The sequence below is a fragment of the Rhinoraja longicauda genome, chromosome 10 (assembly GCF_053455715.1).
Source record: "Rhinoraja longicauda isolate Sanriku21f chromosome 10, sRhiLon1.1, whole genome shotgun sequence".
NCBI classification, from domain to species: Eukaryota; Metazoa; Chordata; class Chondrichthyes; order Rajiformes; family Arhynchobatidae; genus Rhinoraja; species Rhinoraja longicauda.
Genome location: NC_135962.1, coordinates 24,461,479 through 24,469,923, shown reverse-complemented (window position 1 = coordinate 24,469,923; position 8,445 = coordinate 24,461,479). Strand labels below are relative to the sequence as shown.

Sequence of the window (8,445 nt, the reverse complement as noted above, 5' to 3'; positions counted from 1 at the left end):
CTTCAGGCGTGGGATCACCAAAGCACCTCTCATTTCAGCGCTCTTAATCAGCAACAAATTTAGGACTCTTTGATGAGTAGTTTACCACTTCCTAGAGCTGATACGTGAGGGGGGGGGGGGGGCAAGAAAAAGCATTTCTCTTTTTTTACAGCGAGAAACATCTTAACTTTTTTTAAACGGATCATTCCGACTCATTGATCACAACAAATCTAAGCATTTCTCCCCCTCCCTGCTTATTCGATCCTTTTCAACTTCCCATTACATCCGCAACAACCCTTCTTAAATGTAAATTACCCCCGCCTCCATGCACGCAGGCCCCCGTACTGTAGTGTCAGAATATTCCATGGCATTCAGTTAGTTAACAGAGGTACGCAAGTTCTGTTGATATATCGCTTTCTAAGAAAGTGCTTTAATGAAAAAAAAATGTTTACCTTAAGAATGTGTAAACGGTGCTATATAGGAATACGTTTATCCCAGTTTTCTGTAAGACTTCGAATGTATTGAGATTTATTTTTCTATTGGAAAAAATAAACAGTCTGCCACCATTAAAATTGGGAGAATTTAGTAATTTAACACCTGAGTCTTTATGTTTGACCGACACTGTTATTTTAGAGCGTTGTGAGAATCATCCGTTCTGAGCACTGAATACACATGATCCCAAAGCAAATGTTCACTTATACATGTTGACTCTTTCATTGCCAATGTTTTTGATGATTGATAATTTCTCACGTGTTTCTTGTGTTATCTAGTCAGAGGCCGTGGGTCATTTGTGAATGTTATGACTGAATTTATAGCCGTGGATATCGTGTGACAGGCCTCTGCCCGTCATGTCTGTGTTCAACAGTCAGTTTCCCAGATATCCCCCATTACAGGAGTGGGGCTTGACACGTGTCTGTCTCTCTCTGACAGGTTTCCAGTTCAACCTGGATTTCTACGTACACAAACGGTAAGAATGCATTTGAACGGTAAATACACCCCCCATTTCAGCACTACACATAATTAACAAAGGGCAACGGAGAGAATCTGTCCGGCTTCGATAATTGCTAATAAAGTCTACTTATGTCACGCTTGCATTATTTGCTAATAAGGTGTTGGCTTTGGTGACTATCTTGGTGCTGCGTATTCTGTAAGGTAAGACAACCATGCTTCATAATAGCATCGACATACGCAGCTAGCCGGACTAGCAGGCGAATGACAAGATGACAGAAACAAGGAACTGCAGATGCTGTTTTACAACAACAAAAAAGGCATTAAGTGCTGGAGTAACTCAGCGGGTCACGCAGCATCTCCGCAAAACATGGTCAGGTGACGTTTCGGGTCGGGATACTTATCCAGACTCATTTCTCTGAACAATCGGGAGAAGGGGCGCCGACCCGGAACGTCACCTATCCATGTTTTGCGGAGACGCTGAGTTACTCCAGCACTTTGTGTCCTTTGAAGAACGACGGGGTGCTTACAACAAGGAAGGGGACCACTCGGCCTGTCCAGACCGGCTCTTACAATCCCATTTGTCCCACACCCCGCCCTCTCCTACAACCACGGTAACTTCTGTTCTTGACAACGCATCCAGAGCCCAGTCTCCGTGTGTTTTTAATCATGCCACGCTGATTTATTGCTCAATTACCTTCATTCTAAGTCTCCAACTCACCGATTCCGCCGCTAACAGGAACAGTCTCTATCCACCCAGTCTGTCCAGACATAATGATAAGTACTGTTATCAAATCTTCTTGCCCCTTTCCCCCCACAGATGCCGTCCCACCGTCCCTGTTCCTTCATGCAACCGTCTCTGTTCCAATGAGAATGTCCCCAATCTCTCGACAAAACCAAACTTCCTCGCCCTGGAATCATTTCGGTAAATTCATTCTGCACCCTTTCTGAATTAATTATACGTTTGAACACCTTTCCGTCTTCCCTGCACTGTCGAGCCACAATACCCAGGTTCTGACCTAGTTCAGCACACTTACAATCTTCTTGTACTGCGTACCTCCGTATACAAAGCCTGGGATCCAGTACTGCATTATTAACTGACATGACCTTTCCAATGAATGCCGCACGAAACTCCCAACCCCATACTCGCCATACGTCTCCGTATTACATTTCATCCTCCACATGTCTACTCACTCCACCAGTCTCGCCATAGTTTATAATTTAGTGCCATCTAAAATTTGGATATTGTGGTCCACGCACTCCAATCTAAATCATTAAGATATATGAAGAATAATTGGCCTCAGAATGAACCCCAAGGAACTCCACCGTGTATATCCCTTCTGCTACAACCCCAATTCCCCACCCATGGCAACACATCGCATTTTATTCTTTGTCATGCAGTGAGATGATGTCGGTTTTGTGGCATTGTATTCAATGCCTTTTAGCAGACCATATGTCAGATCAGCTTCACCTCCCTCTTCAACGTTCTCTGTCATTTTGTACAAACAAAACTCTTATCAAATTAGTTGGACATTGTTTGCCTTTAACAAATCCATGCCGGCTTTCCCCAATCAGTCCGCATTTGCCTAAATAACCGCTAGTAATGTACTGCCCTGATTTTTGTTTCTAGAACTTTCCATTTCACCCGAAGTTACAGTGGCTTGTCTAAGGGAACTAGGTTTGGCCACGCAGTCTCTGTTTGGACGTGACATGTGTGATGTTCCTGGATCTAAGTGTTTGCATGATTGTGGTCCGAACCTCGGATACTACCATATTGGACGCAGACTATCTGAACTAGGCGATTTTACATTCAGCTGGTCTTTTCAGTTCTCTGTTCTAACGTTATAGCTCAGGCAGAATCTCATGAAATCTCCCTCCGATGAGACTCTGGCAATATTTTCTTCTTTGATGTCGACTAATGCCATTCCCCCATTTGGTGCCTTCGCCATTCCCTCTCCCTCCATGAGTAGATGTCCCTTTTGATTTCTGATCAGCCCACCTTCGCTCTTACAAATCGTTTCCTGTTCTCACGCTCATAGACAATTTCTGAATTCACTTTTATGTTGTTGCCAGTATTCTGGTGCTCTCTTTGCATCTGTTATTTATTTTAAAAACCTCCTCTGAACTTTCTGTAATCAGCTTAGTTCTCAGTTGTGTTAACAGCCTGGCTGGCATCTGTCATTTGCTCACTTATATCTGCTCTTTTTTTTACTGCCATCTTGTTTGATGATCCACGGATCTCTGCATTTAACTTCCCCATCCTTTCCCCTTCTAGACTGCGGCCGAAACGTCTCCGTTGCAAAGTTCAGCCTCTCTGTTCTGTCTCCATAGGAGTGATTCCACTTAATCCTGGCTAAATCTATTCTCCCCAGTTGAAAATCGCCCTTCTGCGATAGAATGTTTTTATCTTGGAGTAGTCCATATTCTTGTCCATTCTTGTCCTAAACCTTATGAGTACTCGGTTTCAGGTTATCCTCCGAGTTTCTAAAACCAATTGTAGCAAAATCAGCTTTCCTAAACATACTGACTAGAAACGTTCTGCCGATCGCCCCTCAAAGCTTCCTACCGCTATTCGCCTCTTAAAATAATTCGTTCGTATTTGTATATCTCTGCAGTTTCCCAGGAAATTTGCATTCCATGTGTTGGCAATCAAAGTGCATGTAATGGAGTTGCACGTCTTCGTAAATCCAAACAGGGCCTCGCCTTCCCTTGATCATTCTCGCTGGCCTTGATTTGTTCTTTTCGTACCTTTCATTCTTTTGTTCTTTGTACCCACCTCATAACTCCAGTTTTACCTCTCCCCTGACTCTCAGTCTGAAGGGCCTCGACCCAAAACATCACCTATTCCTTTTCTCCAGAGATGCTGCGTGACCCATGGAGTTACTCCAGTACGTTGTGTCTATCTTAAGATTGTGATCTTGACTCTCCTCTCTCTCTCTCTCTCTCTCTCTCTCTCTCTCTCTCTCTCTCTCTCTCTCTCTCTCTCTCTCTCTCTCTCTCTCTCTCTCTCTCTCTCTCTCTCCCTCCCTCCCTCCCTCTCTCCCTCTCTCTCTCTCTCTCTCTCTCTCTCTCTCTCTCTCTCTCTCTCTCTCTCTCTTCTCTCTCTCTCTCTCTCTCTCTCTCTCCCTCCCTCTCCCCCCTCTCTCCCTCTCTCTCCCTCTCCCCTCTCCCCCTCTCCCCCCTCTCTCCCTCTCCCCCCTCTCCTCCCTCTCCCTCTCCCTCTCTCCCCTCTCTCCCTCCTCTCCCTCTCCCTCTCCTCTCTCTCTCTCTCTTTCTCCTTCAACGACTACTGCCGCGTTTCCCCTTTTCCTAATCTCCCAGGATTTCCTGAATATCCAAAATCCAGTCCGACCCATTTGCTTAAAGTCAGATCTCTGCAATTGCTCGACACCATCAAATCACAGACAGAATTATGCTGAATAATCAATCCACAACTGATCTTATTGACTTCCCACAATGGAGTGAGGAAGAAGCTCTAGCAGATATTTCAGCAACCCTGTAAAAGCCATGCAAGATGTTGAGGGGTTATTGTAACGAGGTAGAATAACTCATCCGGGGCAAAACACAGCCGTCAGTTTGCTCCATTTCTTTATCAATGGGGTTTACCTTCGCCACTCCAATTTCAATTGTATAAAGAGGTGAAGGGTTTCAAACGGTTCAAATCCAGCCCTTTATTCAAAACTGTCCACACGAGGGCATTTTCTACATTTTTGGGATTGTTACAGACATTCCATTTATCAAAAATGTAATGGTTTGAAAATTGAGAGCGAAGGGTATCAACAATTTGGCGTGTTTCGAATGTTTTCGTTTTACTTTTGCAAACTAAAACTACCAATATTTATATTTTTTAGCTATTTTAAAACTACATCCTATTCAGTCGACTTTTGTATACATGATGATGTTTTCAATTGTGTACAGCAATTAAAAGCCAAATCATAGATCTCCACAAAATATTTGTTTGAACTTCAAGTTACTGCATTTCTGTGTGTGTCCATAAGTTATAGCAGAATTAGACCATTCGGTCCTTAAATTCTACTTCGCCATTCAATCGAGGCTGATCTATCTTTCCCTCTCAAATCCCACCCTTATGCCTTCTCACCATAACTCCTGACAATGTTATTAATCAAAAATCTGTCAATCTCCCACTTAAAAATATCCATTGACGGCCTCAACAGCCGTCTGTGGCAATTAATTCCACAGATTCACCAACTTTTGACTGAATAAGTTCCTCCTCGTCTCCTTTCGAAAGGTAAGTCATTTTATTCTGGGGCTTTCGCCTCTGGTCCTAGACTCTCCCAGTAGTGGGAATATCTTCTCCCCATCCATTATACCCAGGCCTTTCACTATTCGCTGTTTCAATGCGATCCCCACTAATCCTTGTGCAAATAAGCGCCGCCACAGATCATGGCTAGAAACCGACCCCGCAATCGAAAGATTTAATTATAAATTAAAATAATAAATCATTGCACTCTTCACTGGAAAAGTTAAAAGAAACTGCATGCAGATGGTGGGAAATGAGCTCGTATCTACAATGGAACAAAACCTGCTGGGTTCTCCTATTCCAGAAAGTGAATGCAAATTGTCAATCTACTTTTTAATATTGGTTTTATAAGTTCATAAGTTACAAGAGCAGGATTAAACCATTCGGCCCATCAAGTCTACTCCACCATTCAAACATGGCCGACCTATCTTTCCCTCTCAATCCCATTCTCCTGCCTTCTCCCCATAACACCTGACACCCTTACTAATTAATCAAGAATCTATCAATCTCCACTTTAAAAATATTCATTGATTTTAGCCTCCACATAATTTCCACTTAACTACATTCCGTCTCCTTATCTTGTTCCCCCTACCCTCCGCCACCTACGATGGAAGGAACTGTGTTTCAGATCATTACATTGGGTTTTACTTTTCCTCTCCCTTAACTAGCTCTGATCCCATAATTACATGCTCGCACTGCGACTGGAGCCGGCGAGGGCACACCATAGGTTCACCCATGCGACGCCGCCTTTTCTTTTTTCGGATTTCAAGTGTGAGAGGTGGTTCAGAGATTTCCAGCGTCAGGTCTAAAGTGAGCTCTTACTTACACGCAGCCGGCGGTACGGAGTTCGTTTCCATTTCATGCTCCCCCACCCCAACCCCCCCCCCCCCCCCCCACCCTCTCTCTCTCTCCCCCTCTCCCCCTCTCCCCCCTCCCCCCCCTCCCCCTCTCCCCCCTCTCCCTCCCCCTCCCTCTCTCTCTCTCTCTCTCTCTCTATCTCGCTATCTCTCTATCTCTCTCTCTATCTATCTCATGTAGCACACTCGATGCATCCCCTGATAGCGAGAAAAGACAGACCTTGGCAACCACAAAGGCAGCAACAAATCTGCGGCAGGAATGGAGTATCGCTGGCTGGCGTTGAAATGAGTGATTGCACCCAACTGCGGCACATTGATATCTGATTCAAGGCACGCTGCTCTAACACAGTCTAGCTCCCTGTTCATTACTTCGCCGCTTTCTCATGTTCCTTTCCACCTGTAATTCCAGTGGGTCTCAACACGCCGCTTCCATTCCCTTCTTTCACTCTACTGTGGTGATATATATATTTTTGCTCTCTCTCTCCCCCCCCCCTCTCTCCCCACCCTCTCTCTCTCTCTCCCACCCTCTCCCCCCTCTCTATCTCTCCCCTCTCTCTCTCTCTCTCCGTCCCTCTCCTTCCCACAAGAATACCGATACAGTTTAAATATAGGAAACCCATTTAATCGCCAGGTTGTGATTAATAAAATGGCTGCAATATGTTTTGTTCCCTCTGAATAAAAATATAGTATAAGTCTTCTACAAGTACGTTTTCTCCATAGTCAAATGCTGCAATCTTGTCACAATTCACTGACAAATCACCGACAATCTTGTCACAATTCAAGAGGCCTTTTGGAAGGGAACGGCAGATCTCCAGGGCTGATCTTTCTCCTGACATTGAAGGGCGGCGTTGCGCCTTCACAATGACTTGGTAATCGGTACAATATTAACCTGCACTGTATTTGTCTAAATAACGTTTAAAGATATCTGATCCATGTTCTGCGCAACCCAGGCGCCGCAAGCATGTCACTCAACCCGACGTAGATTGAGCGAATCTACCTTCCAATCGCGATTTCTATGATCGTCCCTTGTTTCATTTGGCTGTTGATAGCAATCTTTCATTATAGGTAGAATGCAAGGTCAAAGCAAAAAGCGAGGAGCCGAGAGCAGACGGGAAATGAGAGGAAACTAGCTATCATTTTGGCAACGCTGGCTCCTTGTCCTGAATATGTTCTTCACGATTTGCCCATTGTAACCCAAATTACTTGAGAAAATCAACAAATGAAACAACATTACCGCACCGTGGAGTGCGTCTCACTGATTTAAAATATGCAACTCATTTACTAATCGATCTGGCACCTGAGATTTTGTTTGTTTATGTGTCTGCGCCGCAGTTACAGATTTCCAGGCCCATAATCTCTGGTTTAATTCCATACTGGGAATACCTTATTCCCACTGCCTGGCTCTCTGTCCATTTTTTCTCGGCTGAGTGATTAGATACATTATCCCACCAAAAAAATTACATTCGGTTGCTGGAGAATGTTTTACACATTTTCACAGTCTACAGTGGTGCTCGCCAGAAAGCATGTTTAAAGCACATCGCACAGACTATACGCGTTCTCTCAGTTTGTGTCCAATTGTTAGTGAGGTTAAGACTAAACAGTAACAATTTTTCGTACGCCTCTCGAGTGCGGCTTGCCGCCGCTCCTGCATCATGGGCTGCAACTAGTTGGCGAGTGAATTGACGGAACAGCAGGTTTCGCGGTCCTTTCCGGATCTCTAGTGGCCGTGAGAACTCCCCTTGCTCTCTAAACAATTGTAACTTTAATAGGGGTTTGTGAAGAGGGGGAGATAGAGAGACCTGGACTAGGGACAGAACTCGGTGAGCGTGAAGAAAGGCAAATCTCGGCGCAGCAGCAGTACTAAAGTGCAGGTATAAACTCTTCCAAGAATAAATAGGCTTGGGTCTCAGTAGTTAATGTTTGCAGTTCGTCCAGAGGGTCGACGCGTTTATAAAGCAGCGACACACTATTAACGCTTGTACGGTTTGTGCGTTGGTGGTCAATGAATGATTGCACAGCACACTAATCTTTAATTAAAGTTGCCGGTTGCTTTTGCCAGAATCCCGCAGGTCAGTCTGCAGTGGGGTGTCTCTGCCATTGACGCGGTGACGTCCAATGGAGGAATGTGATGTGTGCAACATACCGATGTTCTGAATGATTCTGCCTTCTGAACAATGCAGTAAAAGCAATTCGTTTCCCCTTTCTTCCCCACTTCCTCTCCCTTGCCCCACCTATCTCCACCCCCTCCCCTTTGGCTTCACAATTCGCAACTCTTCAAACCTGTCGAACACCTTCTGGTCTTTGTTCCAACCACAGATAGACAAAAATAAATGCTGGAGTAACTCAACGGGCCAGACACCATCTCTGGAGAAAAGGAATCGGTGACGTTTCGGGTCGAGA

At 44.8% G+C, this 8,445-nt stretch overlaps 1 protein-coding gene across 5 annotated transcripts in view; it reads left to right on the top strand.

The window, feature by feature from the left end:
• Window positions 1-536, top strand: part of LOC144597281 (RNA-binding protein Nova-1) — a 220,087-nt gene extending 219,551 nt beyond the window's left edge. For 4 of the 5 annotated variants that reach the window (XM_078406412.1, XM_078406416.1, XM_078406415.1 and 1 more), the window contains one exon: window positions 1-536. This exon is cut by the window's left edge and continues 4,133 nt beyond it. The gene's annotated coding sequence lies outside the window, so the exon portion shown is untranslated. The other variant, XM_078406414.1, reaches the window with a different exon arrangement.
• Window positions 537-8,445: the final 7,909 nt, after the last annotated feature.